This window comes from Pongo abelii, chromosome X, assembly GCF_028885655.2.
Source record: "Pongo abelii isolate AG06213 chromosome X, NHGRI_mPonAbe1-v2.0_pri, whole genome shotgun sequence".
In the NCBI taxonomy this organism is placed as follows: Eukaryota; Metazoa; Chordata; class Mammalia; order Primates; family Hominidae; genus Pongo; species Pongo abelii.
This window is the reverse complement of record NC_072008.2, coordinates 103,109,733-103,128,596: the sequence shown is the minus strand read 5'-3', so window position 1 is coordinate 103,128,596 and position 18,864 is coordinate 103,109,733. Positions and strand designations below refer to the sequence as shown.

Sequence of the window (18,864 nt, the reverse complement as noted above, 5' to 3'; positions counted from 1 at the left end):
ATGTTTTACAATCATCTAAATGGTTAATACATATTAACTAATGTTTTAGTGTTAAATGTTCACACAAAACCTAATAAACAGTGCACCTCCAAACCTTCTTGGCTTCCTTTACAAGTAATACGTTTTTGTTTTTTTTTTTTTTTAAAGACGTTTCAAATATCCTAGTCATGCTCAATCAGTAAATACACCAAAATCAAACCTAAATGATAGGTTTTCTAGCTATAAAACAATACACGCTTGACAATATGGAAGAAATACAGGAACTAATTTTGTCAAATTTTGTTAAAGCCAAGAGTGGGAAATGGGGCGGTAAAGGCCATATGTATGCTAGATTCATATAGTGGTTTCTGTTCTTGATGTTGAGATCAATAAACATCTGAGCACCTTTTATGTTTCCATCACAGTGGTAAAATACTGGGGCTAATGAATATGACGCAAGTCCTTAACTCCTTAAAGACTTACGTACTTTGGACAACCATTCTATCCTATTCATCCTAAGTGACCACAATGATTACTAAGAGCAGCAGCCGTGCTCATAGGTGATGGTGGCCAAAGGCTGACATTTGGAACATTACAATGGGCTAATATTCTACTCTCTCACAAGGGCTGTCTCTTGTATGGACGATATGATGGCAGAAGGGATGCAATGTGGAAAAATCCTAAGTAGAAAAATTTTACTTCTGTTTATTTTTTAAAAAAGTATTCCCGTGACAGCTTGGTCTGATTGACAGCTCTTACAGATTGACCTAATGAACCTTCAGCCTGGGAGCCTTCACACATTCCCTGATAAGCAGTGAACTCAAGTTTTACTGTAGGCATCATCTCCTAAGCCCCAGTGATCTGACTAAAGTGGCATGGCCTCCAAATACCACTGCAAACATTTATTGCAGGCCAATCCCAGCAGGAACGTTGTCAAACTGATTTTTCAGCTTTTACAGGCTCTCTGCAAATCAGCCCAAATCACATTGTTCCAGGTTTAGATTAAGCATCTAATTGTGTATCCCCATGGTCTCTGCTAGGATTTTGCAAAGGTGTTAAATTCTGGTATATGAAAACATCACAGAGCCACAAGTGTATATGCAAATTATCTGCTTATTCCCCTGTAGAGTGTGAAAAATATTTTAAAGTTTTTTAAAAAACTACTATTCATCTTATAGCTATTTTAGTTGTCTGTTTCTTCCTTACCCATTAGGGCCAATTTGTAAATGTACAACAGGAAAGATGAGACAAAAGGCTGGGGCAGGAATGATTCAGGATTGTGATTAACACCAAAGAATATGTCCCGTACAAAGGGAATCCACAAGTCACATTTAGAGGATTCTTCTACATTGTTTATCTTCGGTCTTAAAGTATAATTCCTCAGGAAAAATGCAGAAACCAGGATACTAGTCTACTACAAAGAAGGAAGACTTTGTGCATTTATTTCAAATCTTTGAACAACAACAAAAAGGAATTAGTCTAACTATGACTAGTTTTCCAGAAACAACAAGTGACTTACTTTAGAATTAAATGAGCATCACGGGACTGTAATGCATGGAAGCTATAGTTAACATTTTGAGCTTCTAAAACCACTTTTCTGATGGACTTTTCCTATCTCATATTCTCAAATTAAATAAAACATTTGTTGCTCTAAATTTGGGATAAAAGGTTGTGTTCATCAGATTATACTACTTATATAGAATTTGAATTTAGCTTTAAATTGTCTTTCATTCCTCTTAGAAACTAGAATGATGAATCTGGACTAATCTTTTGCAAAAAGTAACCACAGAAATGAAGATATTGTAATCCATAGAAAAAGAAAAAAATATATACAATACTTTTCACTTCTTACGTAAAGCATATTTAATCAAATGTCTTTGAATTTGTCAGCAACACATATAAACATACCTATACACATATATTCTCTCTCACTCTCAGGCTACAAAGCTACCAAAATAAAGATAGCCTCTAAATGCCAACATAAAACCAGGCAAACACAAATGGATTTGGTAAATCTATTTTGCTGAACTTCAACCACCTCCTCTGGGGCTTTGGCCTGTACTTGCAGCATTACTTTTGCATAACTATGGTAAAACAACAGCAAGAGCAACAACAAAAACAAAGATTAATTAACTTGGCTGGTTCAGGGGAGATCTATGGCAAGGTGTTTTTCCTCTAAAAGCTCTAAATTCATCTAGTTTCCAGTGTGTCCTAAGCATTTCAATCCATATTTTTTCCTATGTGAGCATAAGAAGAGAAGTATACTGACATATTTAGATACTGGGTCACAGTAGGTGAAATAGATGTGAGATAGAATTCTGGTTTTTTAATACTTCAGTAAAGAGTCCCACCAAATTGTTTTTTAAGTCTCAAACGCCTAACTATAGATTTAACTGGGTATTTGTATCTTGTATACTTTTTAAAATCTTTGATTCTGTACATAATATGAATGATTTTTTAAACAACCTACATATGTTGGTAAGATCTGTCCTCTTCAAGGTAGTTACTTTAGGAGCTACAGAATTAAGCAATGATTCTATCATTGGCAAAAAACATTTGTGAAGTCCTTCTTCGGGATATCTTTACAGTAGGCCTCACAGCCTTTTAAATAGTTTTGATGACAGCAAGTCTTTGACTTTTAATAGATTTGAGTTTTAGAAAACAAATATTTCAGAGCCAAATCAATAAGTAACCTGGGTAATACTAAAGTTTGGTTAAACACTAGATGTAACTGAAGAAATTATACTGAATTTCTTCTCTAGCTCAAATTCAAGGTACTGCACAACATTCATTTGGATAAATAAATTCTGGTTGGGGCCAAGCGTGGTGGCTCATGCTTGTAATCCCAGCACTTTGGGAGGCCGAGGTGGGTGGATCACCTGAGGTCAGGAGTTTGAGACCAGCCTGACCAACATGGTGAAACCCCATATGTACTAAAAATACAAAATTAGCCAGGTGTGGTGGTGCATGCCGGTAATCCCAACTACTTGGGAGGCTAAGGCAGGAGAATCGTTTGAACCCAGGAGTTGGAGGTTGCAGTGAGCCGAGATTGCGCCATTGCACCCCAGCCTGGGCAACAAGAGCAAAACTTCACCTCAAAACAAACAAACAAACAAACAAACAAAATTCCGGTTGGTTTGGTAACAAAGGCAATATACCATCATCCCTAGGTATCCATGAGGAATTGGTTACAGAACTTCCTTCAGAAACCAGAAAATTAGCAGATGCTCAAGTTCCTTATATAAGATGGCATAGTATTTGCATATCACCTATGTACATCCTCCCGTATACTTAAAAACATCTCTTGACAACTTAAAATACCTAATAAAATGTTAATGCTATGTAAAAGTTGTTATACTGTATTGTTTAGGGGATATGAAAAAAGTCTGTGCATGTTTAGTACAGATGTAATTTTTAAAAATATTTTCGATATGCCTTTCATTGAATCCATGAATGTAGAACCTACGGATATGAAAGGACAATTGTATTCAGTATAATATAGATAAACGCATAAACGTGTGTGTGTGTGTATGTGTGTGTGTTTGAATTCTAAAGCAAGACAGGATAGTTCATTTTACAAATTAGGAAATGGAGGGCCTGAAGCTGGTGTAGTCCTAGTAAAGTCCCTGGTATACAGTGAAGTGCTTAAAAAATATTTATGTAGCCATGGCCGGGCGCGGTGGCTCACGCCTGTAATCCCAGCACTTTGGGAGGCTGAGGAGGGTGGATCACCTGAGGTCAGGAGTTCGAGACCAGCCTGACCAAAATGGAGAAACCCTGTCTCTACTAAAGATACAAAATTAGCTAGGCGTGGTGGCGCGTGCCTGTAATTCCAGCTACTTGGGAGGCTGAGGCAGGAGAATTGCTTGAACCCAGAAGGCAGATGCTGCGGTGAGCCGAGATCGCACCATTGCACTCCAGCCTGGGCAACAAGAGCAAAACTCTGTCTCAAAAACAAAACAAAACAAAACAAAACAACAACCAAAAAAACATATATATATATATATATTTATGTAGCCAAAATGATGATCTATGGAGAAATACACAATATGCTTTAAAACTGTGTTAGAGTGCTAGGATTATGGATGTAGCAAACATCAGTCTATTTGCCAGCCCTTCCCATACCCTTCTCAGAGAATCTGCTCTTTCATCCAGTCCCTGGAAAAGGTGACAGTCCTATCACCATGTGATCTTATCTCTGCTCTGGCTGATTGGCCACAGACTGAACACCTGACTTAAGGGAAACAAATTCACAGGCTAGCTGGATCAGTCAGATTCTGTCACAAGAATCTGAACTTGGAGAGACCCATGTCACATAAAGATAGCCACTTGAAGTAAGCATCATACTGTATCATAGTTGTGGCAGTCATGTTTAGACAAAGGAAACCAATGGCGCGACCTCGGCTCACTGCAAGCTCTGCCTCCTGGGTTCATGCCATTCTCCTGCCTCAGCCTCCTGATTAGCTGGGACTACAGGTGTGTGCCACCACGCCCAGCTAATTTATTTTTATTTTTATTTTTAGTAGAGATGGGGTTTCACCGTGTTAGCCAGGATGGTCTCGATCTCCTGACCTTGTGATCTGCCCACCTCGGCCTCCCAAAGTGCTGGGATTACAGGCGTGAGCCACCACGCCCGGCCTGAGAGCAACTTATATTTCTAACTTTTCCATTTTGGTTCCAGCCTAAGACACTCTGCGGTCTCACTGTTGTTTCCTGTCCTTGGATGTCCACAAGGTTGCTTATCACATCCTTAAATAAATACCCCTTCACTCAAGCTACCTTATGTAGATTTCTGTTCCTTACAACCAAGCAGTGCCTATGACAATGTGGTAGTGGACCTGATTCCTCCCTTTAGTTTGTCAATAAAAAAAATTAGAAAAATAATTTTTAAACTGTTCATGGAATGGCTGAATGCCCAGGGAGATTAAGTGATTCACTTCAAGTCATTCGCACAGTGATGGGTCAAGCATTAGAAACCAGATCTCCTAACTCATCACAGACCCTGGAGTTACATAACTTTGGAAATGTTACTTAACCTCTCCTTGCCTCAGTTTCCCCCACTATAAAAGGGAATATAGTACTAGTACTTAACCTAATAGGATTTTTGTGAGGATTAAATTTGTTATTATATAATACAAATAGTAGAGGCCGGGAGCGTAATCCCAGCATTTGGGAGGCTGAGGTGGGCAGATCACCTGAGGTCAGGAGTTCAAGATCAGCCTGGCCAACATGGTGAAACCCTGTCTCTACTAAAAATACAAAAATTAGCCAGGTGTAGTAGTGTGCGCCCTATAGTCCCAGCTACTTGGGGGGCTGAGGCAGGATAATCGCTTGAACCTGGGAGGCAGAGGTTGCAGTGAGCCGAGATCACCTCACTGCACTCCAGCTTGGTGACAGAGTGAGACTCAGTCTCAAAAAAATAATAATAAAAATAAACAAATAAATAAAATTGTAATAGCTAATTGAATCAGGGAAGGAACCTGACCTACAGGAGAACCATCCTAGGCTTGTCAAAGACTTGGGGCCTGGTGCAAAAAACAAACAAACAAACAAAAACAAACAAACATAGGGGGAAAAAAAAAAAGGATTCAGATAACATTCCTGTCACAGGAACATAGAATTGGGACCCAAGAATCTTTGTCAGGAGGTAGAAGGAGCAGTTAGATGAGGATAAGTAAAGTCTCGTTTCAAGCACTAGATTAAAGGCCCATGAACTCATGATGTGAAGCACCGCAGAGTCACCTTGAAAGGAGAGCAGGGCTCTAGGTCTAGGTGTATAATACATCCTGCCCTGAATTCCCTTGAGCCTCTCTGTATCTGTTCAGTGAACACCCAGTTTAAATAGCTTTTTTGTTCCTTGTAATCAGAAGACACTCAATGAAGTAAAATGCTTATTAACAGTACCTTAACTTTTTGTACAAAAATTAAAAGCAATTACATACACAAACAGCATAGAAGGGAAGTCCCAGATGCTTCTCATTTCAAACTTTTTTTTTTAAGTGTTCTCACACTCTGTTGCAGCATGGTCATCACAATACTCTCATTTCTCTCTTTTTGGGTAAAAAGTGCTTTATCACCATCTTATCACCAGGAACTAAATGGCACAGGTCTTAAGAATGAGTAATTAATCATTCTATATCCATTGAGCATCATTGGATTCATTTTGTGTAACATGATAGATAATAGCTTAAGCCTACATTCTTCCAATTAAAATGTGAAAATGTTCTTTACAAAGGTCTTCTACTCTTACAAAGCTCACCAAACTCTAGAGCATATTCTATAATTAGCACCCTGAAAATATTTTTTAAAGCAGCAAAACAGCAACCTGAGCACAAACCAAGACTACTGCAAATTGTAAACAACTTCAGATGATTTACTGAAAAAGAATTCGACAAAGCTTCCTTAATGTCAGGATATAAACAGTTCTTAGTGCTATTTAGTTAAATGATGATTATAAAACCCATTGAACTGAATGAGAATTTGGATTGTCAGACAAATGTTTGTAAGGGGTTAATTAATTCATATGAACTACACAGCTCAGCTGAAAATGGGCTTATTATTCTAAACCACCAACTTTGTCTACTTCTTGTATTGTCCTCCTTTCTCCATCAGATTTATCCTGTTGCACCCCCACCCACAGTAACGAATGTCAGGAGATAGAAATATTTAAAAGGAAATGTGAGCTACAGGCATTTTGCAAGAGTACATCGGGGTACAAAGATGTCTGCTGGAACACCGAAATGGGAACATCATTTATTAGTGCACCATGGTTCATAACATCCCAAAGGGTTCAATATTTTCATTACGCACATAAACATATCCCCTCCTCCTTTTCAAATGCCTCATTACAGCTAAGCCTGGAGCTTTTTTCTTAAAAAGCTTTCCTCTGAAATTATTAATAATTTGAAGTTCCCTACAGGCCAAGGGTATTATTACAGTCAAAATACATCAATATGTATATATACTTATATACTCTCTTTTATGCTATTTTAAATAACAAAGTATTTAGTGGAAACAAGTAAAGAATCTATAAGCTATATACAGAAAAGCCTAGAGGAAGATGGCAATATCCCAGACTCCAAGGAAACGGCTCTTGAAGCTTATTAGGTGGAAGTAGGAGACTGTAATAGGATTATGAGTTTTGGTTTAGCCTGTCCATCATTTCAAAATCCCCATAACTAAAGGGAATATCTTCATAGGGGTCTGAGTTTAATATTGAAGCTGCTTTATTTAATTCTTCCTATTTTATAATGCTGAGTGCTAATTAGTTCCATCCACTTTCTTCAGGCTTGTCAATAAGGCAACTTGGAAGCCAAGAACCTGCTGAATTATGGATTAACCAGTTCTGTAACAGCGTGTTCAAGCAACCTAGTTAGCTACTCCAAAATGTAATGTTATTATGGGCACAGGAAAGCATAAAATACTCTTTTGTTATGTTCTGCTTAAAAGAAAAAAAATAACTCCCTACAAGTGAACTGTTTATTTCTGATGTGTTAATGAACATTTTAGATATGTAAAACTAAAATAACATTCACTGTTGTGTGTGTCAAACATAGCCTATTAAATTCACAATAGCCATAATAATATTTGCTACAAAAAAAAAAAAAAGACAAGCTAGTCTTAGAATTTTGAGTGCAGAAAAGAAAAATCTTAAAGGCAGAAAGACTGAGAGACTGACACGAGTTCCCTCATCTACCTTCACTTTTATTGAACTTGCATCCCAACCTCCCTGGGCTTTCCCATCACTTTCTTAACTCTTGCCATTTCAATTGACTCCTTTCTGGTGCAGCTAGATGCTAAAATCAGCCCTGTAGGGTCATACATTCTGGAATTAGAAGTAATGTTAGAGATAAACTGATGTAGCTCTCTTATTTCACAAGTGAATTAACTGAGATCCAAAGGTCAAGTGAACTATTCGAGGTCATACAAGCTAGTTGATATAGTAAAGTTAAAAAATGAATCCACGTCTCCTGATTCCTTGTTCAATGCTCCTTCACTTCTACTTACTATCATAACCATCCCATTCAACCATGTCCAAACTCGTTGCTCTCACTAGGCTGCTGAGCTATCCCCTCCACCAGGCGTAATTTTTTTTAGCCACAAGGAATTCAGCCATGATCAAGCACTGACAAAACACAACTTGGCTATGTCTACTGCGTGCTCCGTGGTCTGACTCCCCAAGTGTCCCCAAACCTCCACTGCCTCCGCAGGCTTCCAATTCTACCATCCTTTCTTCATTTCTAAACGATTAGCTTGATTTCTACCTTGTAAAAATGAATCTATCTCCCAGGAGTTTAATCATCTGCCTTCGCCTAGAAACCAATTGTTTTCTATTCTGCTCATCTTTGTGGTAGAGACAACTCTCCTTTTCTCCCCTCCTGAAGATTTATTTATTTATTAAGGCATTTATTGAAATACATGTATTCCCTTCCTTATTGGCAACTTCAGTTTCTCCTTTTTTACTGCTGCTTTTTCTTTAAACTCTAACTAATAGAAATAATAATAGCAGTAATAATAACCAGCTAGTACATACAAAGTATTTATTATTGAGACAGTCAGGTGGGAGGGGGTCCCTGGAGAAACTCCAAACAGCCTGCCCACTGAGGTGGAGCCTCGTTAAGTTTACACTGTGGAGGAGCCCGGCCCCTCCTCTTCCTGTGTGGAAGTTGGGATTCAACATCCTGCTCTAGCAGGATGTTTCCCCCTTTTCTTCCTTTTCACCAAATAAAACCCTGTCTTACTCACCATTCAAATTGTCTGCGGGCCTGAATTTTTGTGGCTGTGGGACAAAGAACTCTGTCTTTAGCTGAACTAAGGAAGAGTTCTGCAACATTTTGTGCTAGGGACCATTTTAGGTGCTTAGAAAGTATTAACTCATTTAATCCTCATAATAACCCATGAGGTAGGTATAACTATTATCCTCATTTTACAGATAAGGAAACTGACACATAGGTTAAATAACTTGCCCAAGATACACAACTAGGAAGTGGTAGTGCCAGGATTTGAACCCGGAGAGCTTAGCTTCAGATTCTGTGCTCTTAACCGTCATGCTGCCTCTTTAATATATGTCATATCTATATCATCACTTATGAGCTCTATTACACTGAGCAAGTTACTTCTCAGAGACTCAGTTTGTTGATATGTAAAATTAAAATAATATTGCTAATTTTGTAGGATTGATATGAGGATTATGTGAACTACAGAATATACATAACCCATCATGCCTGGCATATATAAACATCCAATAAATGACAATGTTATCATGATGAGATTAATAACCACCACATTTGGCTTTTATCAACAAAATGTTCCAAGGAAGTGCTCCCAGAGGGAGATAGCTCTATTATGTATTTAAGAAATCCTTACAAAACCCTGTTCTAAACACAATGTTAACTCATATAGTTCTAAAAACAACAACGAGGAAAATCCTACTATCATTTCCATTTTACATGTGAGAATATTGAGGCAGAAAGGTAATTCACTGCCCCAAGGTCACAAAGCTAGCAAGTGGCAGAGCCAAGATTTAGACCCACACAGTCTAACTCCATAGTGTTTGCTATAACTATAGCACTAAGCGAGACTCTCAACTCTCCTTAACCCAATGGACTAAGACAAGCATCTTTACAACATGGCAGCTGGCTTGAGAGTAAACTTGAGACACCCATGGCCTGGGAGAATAGCATAGATGCATATAGCCACAGTAAGTTTAAAAAGGTGTTTTCTAGTGTAGTGTTCCCCAAACTTGTCAGCTGAAGAGGAGTATCTAGAGATTAAAAGAAAAAAAAAACAGAATCCTTGGCCCCCTCCCATACCTACTAAGTCAGACTCTGGGAATGGAGATTGGTAGAAGTTAATAGAGGACCAAATTAGAATCACATAGGAAGCGTTTTCAAGATCCCCATGACCAGGACCTATCCCTGGAGACTCTGCTTCAGCATACCCATGTTGGTTCCCAGACCTCACTTGTTACCTTTAGAGGATTCTAGAGAGACAACAACTTACTGACAAAGAGAGAGAAGTATTTATCATCTTTCATTATATGAAATGTACCTTCATGTAATCAAATAGTTGATGAGGGGGCATTTTTTTTTAAGAAGTAATCAAATTAATTAAAGGAGGAATAATAGAATAGTACTCTTTTGAACTAATGGACCTAGAGAATCATCAGTGGCTGCTAATATAACAAAAAGAGTAAACTAGCCATCATGTGCTCCAATATAAAACCTCAAAACACCAGCAACAAAAAGGACATCTTGACAAAAAGACAAAACCTGAATCTGATCAAGCCTTAGAGTGGCTTGGTTTATCTAACTATAAATTTATAGAAAATATATGGAGTAGGGGGACAGGCAAAGAAACAGGTAAATAACACAGTGGGATGCAATAAACAAAATATAACCTCAATCAGACAAATGATCTGGTTGCTTCAACAATAACAACTGGGCTGGGCATGGTGGCTCACATTTGTAATCCTAACACTTTGGGAGGTCAAGGTTAGAGAATCGCTTGAGCTCAGGATTTCGGAAAAAAAAAAAAAAGAAAGAAAAAGAAAATGGGAAAAAAAATCCCTGAAAATTACAAGAAAAAAAGAGAGATAGATGAAAAGGTGGAGCAGTCAGCCTCCAAGATGATCCCCCCCAATTATCCCAACCCCTTGGTATTCATACTCTGGTGTAATTCCCTCCCACGTTGTTTCTGGGTTGGTTTGTGTGATTGGCAGAATATGAACAGAAGTATTGTTATATCACTTCCAAGACTAGGATACAGAATGCACTGTGGTTTCCTCTTTGCTCTCTCTTAGATCACTCACTCTTGGGGAAGCCAGATGCCATGTTATAAAGATGCTTGTCTTAGTCCGTTTGGGCTACTATAACAACATACCCAATGGTATTTATTGCTCACAGTTCTGGGGGCTGGGACGTCTAATATCAAGGCACCGGTAAATTTGGTATCTGATAAGGGCTCGTTCCCTGTTTCATAGAGGCACATTCTAGGTGTCCTCACATGGCTAAAGGAGCAAACACGCTCCCTTGAGCCTCTTTTATAAGAGTAATCACTTTCCAAAGGCCTCACCGTTTAATACTATCACATTGGGGATTATGTTTCAACATATGTATTTTGGGGGGACAAAACATTCAGACCATAGCAACAGTCAAGAAGCTCTATAGAGAGGCCCGTATAGTGAAGAACTGATCTTGGAGTAGATCCTCTAGCCTCAGGCCCAGAGACAACCGTAGCCTGGGCCAATATCTTGACTGCAGTCTAATGAGAGACACTGAAACGATCACTCAGCTAAGCTGCTCCCAAATTCCTGACCCACAGAAACTATGAGATAATAAACATTTGTAGTTTTAAGCTTCTACATTTTAAAGGTAAATTGTTATGCAACAATTGATAACTAATTGATAATTAACACAAGGGGGATTCCGTTGTTAAAAAGAGACTTAACAGAACCATAATAATGACTCAACTTTGTTTAGTTTCCAATTCAAACTAACCAAAAAGAGTAGATAATCAGCTGGGCGTGGTGGCTCACACCTGTAATTCCAGCACTTTGGGAGAGGGGTGGATCACTTGAGCTCAGGAGTTGGAGATCAGCCTGGCCAACATGGTGAAACCCCGTCTCTACTAAAAATACAATAATTAGCCAGGCGTGGTGGCGGGTGCCTGTAATCCCAGCTACTCGGGAGGCTTTGGCAGGAGGATTGCTTGAACCCAGGAGGCAGAGGTTGCAGTGAGCCGAGATAGTGCCACTGCACTCCAGCCTGAGTGACAGAGCAAGACTCCATCTCAAAAACAAAAAACAAAAAAACAAAACAAAACAAAAAAACCAAAGCAGATAATCAGGGAAATGTAAACATTAATAGATACTTGTTATTAAGGATTTTTTTTCTTAGTAAGATATGATAATAGTATTTGGTTATGTTAGAAATAGTCTTCATCTTTTGTGGATGCTTACAGAAACATTCACAGATGAAAAACACATAATGTCTGAGATTTGTTTCAAAATATCCAAGAGTAGCAGTATGGAGAAAACAAAATTGATCATGAATTGATCATTGTGGAAACTGGGTTCATGGAGTTTTTTTTATATTATTGTATTTTGTATATACTTGAAAATTTCAAAATAAAGAGCGAATAAGTAAAGAGACAACAAATCATCGACTGACTATTGAGGTTCCACACCAGATGAAGCAATTCCAACCAAGCCACACAATTAGGAGAGGCACAGTCCCAATAGACAAATAGAGCTCATCTATGGGTACTAGTGCCTGCAAATTCATACATGGTACACACATATTGTTATATACATATCTTATCTCTTACTTCTTTGGTGTGTCCATGTCTTTTCTCCCCAGCTAGACATAGGATAGTAACTTAGGGACATACTCTGTTTATTTATTGTTTGGTTTATCATTGAGGATTGTTTTTTTTTTTTTTTTTTTTTTTGAGACGGAGTCTCGCTCTGTCGCTCAGGCTGGAGTGCAGTGGCGCGATCTCAGCTCACTGCAAGCTCCGCCTCCCGGGTTCAAGCCATTCTCCTGCCTCAGCCTCGCGAGTAGCTGGGACTACAGGCGCCCGCCACCACGCCCGGCTAATTTTTTGTATTTTTAGTAGAGACGGGGTTTCACCGTGTTAGCCAGGGTGGTCTCAATCTCCTGACCTCGTGATCTGCCCGTCTCGGCCTCCCAAAGTGCTGGGATTATAGGCGTGAGCCACCGCACCCGGCCTGAGGATTGCTTTTAAGTTCAAGGAGGACGTGAGCATTTCTGTAGAAAGAAGTCAATTTAAAGAAAGACATTAAGAAGGAAAGAAGCATGATTCTGAAGGAGGTAAGAGGAATGAGATTAGGAGCACAAAGTTTGCCTCGGGAAGTGACACTGAGGGAAATGAAGGGAACTTGAAAAAGATGGTCATTTACTAAGACTGTCAGGTTCAAGTTTCAGTTTGAGGGACTACAGAGAATAGAGAAAATCTGGAAGAATAGCTGAGGCCTATGATTCAGTGAACAATGAACAAGGAGACTGCTAAGGAGTGATGAAGATGCAACTAAAGCTACAAACATACTTCAAACATATACAATAAAGGTAATATTTAAGATTCTTCCCCAAGGGCAGTTAATTTATTTTTACTATATTTGGTTTTGTTGTTGTATTATTTGATTATTACATGTAAGAGGAGAGGAATGAGTAACAACAACTGTGCTTCAATTGTAACACTACTAACAGGGGGATATTCTAAATACATTATTCTTTATGGTGTATACGTTTTCACAGGAAACTTCCCCAATAGCTTGAATAATTTATGATTTGATTTTAATATTTTGCAATCGTTTGGAAATATGTAAATATTCTCTTACTTCGTGAAAGTCTGAAAAAAGCAAGGGTCAACGAACAAAGGCAACATCAAACAGTAGAAACGTCACATTTGAGGAAAAAAGATATATTTTAACATACAACTGGGCCATTTACAAAAGAATAATCAGATAAATATTTGTTTCCATGCCCATCTGAGAATAATGCCTCAACAAATAGCTATGGACACTTAGAACAGGAAGCTTAGATATAATAATATTGCATAATTTAATAGGACAAATAGCTGTTGAGTAATTTCATTTTAAAATAGAAAAGCTAAAATAGGATCCAGCTATCCAGAAACCTCACACAATGAGTTGATCTGGATAGCAGAGAGTTTATATGTCCTAAATAGCAACAATTTTTTTCTTAGCCATTTTGTATAGAAATATTTTGAAGATATATTGTACACTTTGCTGCCTCCATAAGGACAATCTATTGAAAATACATTTTTGCTAATTCACATAATTATCATGAACATCAAATACTGTGCTGTGCTGTAACTACAAGGTCTGTAGGGCATATTTGAGGTGTGTCTATTTGTTTCTTCTCTAAATAGACCAAAACTGTTCTATGCTCAAAGATCTTTTTCATTTACAAATCTAATTTTAATTTTTTTTTTTTTTTTTTTTTTTTTGAGACGAAGTCTCACTCTGTCACCAGGCTGGAGTGCAGTGGTGCAATCTTGGCTCACTGCAATCTCCGCCTCTCAGGTTCAAGCAATTCTCCTGCCTCAGCCTCCTGAGTACCTGGGACTACAGGCGTGCACCACCACGCCCAGCTAATTTTTTGTATTTTTAGTAGAGATAGAGTTTCACCATGTTGGCCAGGATAGTCTCGATCTCCTGACCTCATGATCCGCCTGCTTAGGCCTCCCAAAGTGCTGGGATTACAGGCATGAGCCACCGCACCCGGCCTAATTATTATTTTATTTATTCTAATGATATAATCAGCAGAGAGTCACTGAAGAATATTGTAAAAAATGTGAAGGAAGTACAAATCACTCATATACCATGGTATAGCCACAAAGACTATTAATATTTTGGTGTATTTCACTCCAATTTTTTAATAAGCAGCTGCGTATATATATACCTATGTCTTTTTTTTACATAGTTGAGACCAATTATAAACAGTCTGTATTCTGCTTTTTGTTTTTTAAGATATTATCTGCTTTGATAATTAGTTCATCTCTTCCACTATAGTCAAGATATTAACTATCACGTCTTAGTGCTTCCGGTTGAGTCTTAAAGTATCTGTCTACCTCTCAATCCTGGTATGTATGCTGTTTCCCATTTGCTGGAGGGTGAAAAAAATAGAAAATCCAATTTGATAGAACTATGTCTAACATAATAAATAGATTTTGAGTAAGGTACTTGGAAGACTCTCTTTTGATAAAAGTCTACATGCTGCTTTTTAAGGACTTGATCACATTCCTTTTGCCTATTGAGGGATATTTTTGTTTTTGCTTACTTTCAGGTTTACCGCCATATTTTGAAGAGATAGACAGCATTTCCAGGTAGGTACAGTTGCTGGAAGAGTGGAATTTCAGAGAGGTGAAGTGTTCCTGTGCTGCAATGTTACAGAATACCATAAATCTGATGCATGAGCCTGACCTAGCAGCTTTCTAATACACACCTACACAGATATAAAAGTTCCCTCGTTTAAATTTATTTCTGCTGAATAAGCAGCAATAATCTGTGTTATCTCTCTTTGGAAGATCTAATTACTTACTTATCTGTGTTCCCAAGCCACCATGTACTTGCTTCAATATTAACCCTTATCATCCTATATTATTTTAAATTGAATCACATGAAATAAATATTTTCATAGGTCAAACAACAACGTCATATGGCTCAATCTAACAGTTAATTTATTGTGTTTCTCTTTTCATACTAGACAGTACATTCCTTTGGGGTAAGGTCCATCTTTGTACCATCAGGCTTTGGCTATAATAAATATTAAAATATTTGTTCAAAGAATGTAAATATAGTATATTCAAATCAGTGATTACAGATTTTATGCACTGACTTGACCCAAGTTAATCATGGTTTGCATCTGGTAAGTAGTAAAAAATTCTCATTTTATTTACTTTCTGAATCTCTTCTAGGGAAAAGTTGTACACTATATGTAGAAAAATGTTTACAACAGCATTATTTACGGTAGCAAAAAAAAAGAAACAAATTCAATTTCTAATTTAAGGGATGGATGGAGTGAATATCATACATTCTTACGTTGAAATAATATACAACCATTTAAAAGGAGACTTATCAAGATATTCATTAATGTAAAAATACTTATAAATTTAGGTGGAAAAGTAGTATATATAACTATATACAGTATAATATGAACAATATAAAATATGCATAGAAATACAAGATAGAAGAAAAAACAAAATGTAAAGGTGGTTGCTTCTGGATGTTGAGACTATGTATTTTCCTTTGTCTTTATATTTTACATATTCCCACATTTTCTACAATGAACATACATTACCTTTAATAATGGAAAACATTTTAAAAGAGAAAAATATATGATGGCATTACATTTCAAAGAAGTTGGCCAAGAAAAGAAGGAAGACAAGACGGATATGTAATTGATAAAATAGAGCACTTATTTGGAAAAGTTATTTATTCATTCTAGAAATCTTTACTGACGACATATTATGTGCCAGGGACATAAACAATCTTAGCCATGACTTTTCATGTGGGTGACTCAGAACACTTCAGAAGCCTACGTCCATTGTATTTTGTGTTTTAACTTTTAGAAAATGGAACTAAACAAAATCATTTTAGTCAGATGATTCTGGAATACTAGAAAAGGGGCACTGACCAATTTGCAATCCTGTAAGTGTACCTCTTCATGCGGTACAATTCCTTTTCACAGTCATGTTGGTCACCATCAAAATCAAATATAAAAAGAGAACAAGAACCTCTAGCACTTGAGAATAAGAATCTACCCACAGTCATTTCTCAGGATGGTCAAACTCTAGATGACCTCAGCAGGAAGTCCTAGTATCACTTTTTACAGAATGCTAAATTTGTCATTTGAAGATAAACCCTAGACACTGATAGCTTCTGTTCATAAGTTTCATGAAAGCAAATGAAACACTAAAATATTAATGTTATATTTCTGCCTCTAATAGAGCTATGATGGCTGTGGCCCCTCTAATCACAAGACTTAAAAATACATTTGTCTCTAGTAATGAACACTTCAATCAGAAAAACAAGATGAAATCTTTATAGAGATACTATAAGATGTATGCACAAGTTGTATGTCTTAGACACATATTTCACTATATTGGTTTCTCTTTTTAAGAGATATTATTTTTGCAGTCCATTTCTAACTAAAACATCTGAAGCTTCAATCTATCCAAGCAAAATATTGGTGTTATATATTTAAATATTTTTCCTAGATTGAAAAATAATGAGATAAAAAAAACAACTGAACTGCTAGAGTTGCTTGTCCTTGATCCAAAATAATTTTCCTTTCAAAAATTTTACTACAATAGCATAGCTTAGCTAGGAAAATAAAACATTTTCCACATTATAGATGAAGTCTAAAGTTGAACTATGAAGGCCAGGTTACAGGCAATATTTCTATTGCTTTGTAAACTTGTAATAACAGAAGCAGTAGGTTTTCTTATAATTATTTGGAACATGGAGTATCGGGAAAGGCATACTTTAAAATAAGATTTGTTCTAATTGTTCCATTTAGAAAATATCAGACTTATTCTATATTGAAAGTGTCTAATAGGCAATGCAACTGTAAGTTCAATATATTATATTTACTGCTATGAGTTAAGCACCCCATAAATCATTGCTTACATTTTAATTGTTCATTATTTTAATCAATTATATAATAGAAATAAATGAAACCAATAACATTGTAGTTATTTTCATAATAACACCAAAATAATCATCATAGAACTTAAATTTGGCATCATGTCTTCTAATGTCAAAATCCTGCTTAATTTGACCAAAAAGACTCAGTTTGAGAGATGAATACTGGAAGATATCTGCACCAAAACAATGCTTCCCTTTCTAATATAACAGCAGTCTTGTGGTTCAGATGTAATGGATATCACATTTTCTCACAGCATTGGACTGTTGGAGATGAGGCAGGTAATGTACATACATGTCAGATCACACAGAGCCTTTTGAGCTACTGTAAAAAATTTAAATTTCTCTTAGAAGAAATGGGAAGATACTGAAGGGTTTAAGTGGCACTGATTTAATATAGTATTGATAATAATCTTTAAACACTTTAAAGCTCTATTCAAATTTTAAATAAATACACTTTAAAAGTTTCAAAGAAGTTTCACATTCACCATCTCACTTTATCTTCTTGGCCACTGTAGGAAATAAGCAGGGTGTCTTCATTGTGATTAACTTAAGGATTAACTTTTTAAAGTGTGGAAAAGATCCTATCAGTATGAAGATTTCCTGAAGTTTCAACGTCAAAACTTGCTCTGTTTTGGGTGGGTTGGGAGGATTAGCAACGAAATGTTTTCTAGAAGTTTTCACTTCTTAAAAATTACAAATCTTCCCTTCTTCCTTTAAAAAAAAAAAAAAAGTAGCCCATTGTATAGGAGGCTTATCCTGTGACTTAAAGCTGTCATTCAAAATGGACAGTACATCTTAATGAAGGGTGCTAATTGCATTAATATTCTGGGCTACCACAGAAAAGCGTAGCATGTAGGTATGTTAATAAAAGATAAAGGCTATAATTATAGCACTTCAGTACATTGTGGGACATAAGAGCTCCCAGATTCACCTCAGAAATGAAAAGAGAAAGAAAAGAGTCTATGTAATTGAAGGAATCAGGGCAAAAGTTATGAGGAGGTGGGGGCTGCGGAATGAGAAAGTCTCAGACTGAAAACAGCCTGAGCAGACAATGGGAAAAAATACTAGAGTGGCAACTAGTGCTCTTACCAAACACCAAAGGAGCTACATATGTGTACACATAAATAGCTCCTTTTACCATGTCAGATTTTCTAAGAGGCTTTTATAATTAAAATACATTCACCGCCTCCCTATACTTTAAAAGAAACTAACCAAGCTTATGATTCTAAAGCTATTTATTCAAGGATGTTGTAGGTTAAAGATTGTATACGTAGTAATTTATGGTATGTAGAATACCCCTTACATTTGAACCACTGTAAAAACTGAGCTACATAACATGATTTTATAATATCTTCTAGAATTTTTACCTCTTGATACCCATGCCTAACTTCCATTAACATTAAAGTGCAGATTCATATGGGCTCACAGCTGGTGGATATATCTAAATTTTATTAAAATAAAAGGGTCCAATAGCCGCTATTTATTTCCAGGCAATGTAGAATTTGAAGAATCGCATAAAAGTCTTTTTATTTTAAGAGCCTAATGTTTATTTACTACCCTTCATCTAGATGCTACAGCACTCAAGAATCTTGAACTGATATTCACACAATACATAACAATCGCTTCATCCACTTAAAAAAAAAAAGGCAGCTGCTTCTTAGGCTTAACCATGCTATATAATGCAGAGGACA

General features: G+C 36.9%; 1 protein-coding gene across 7 annotated transcripts in view; it reads right to left on the bottom strand.

Moving 5' to 3' along the window:
• DIAPH2 (diaphanous related formin 2) overlaps positions 1-18,864 on the bottom strand; it is a 905,937-nt gene that overhangs the window by 123,756 nt on the left and 763,317 nt on the right. The gene's annotated exons all lie outside the window — the stretch shown is intronic.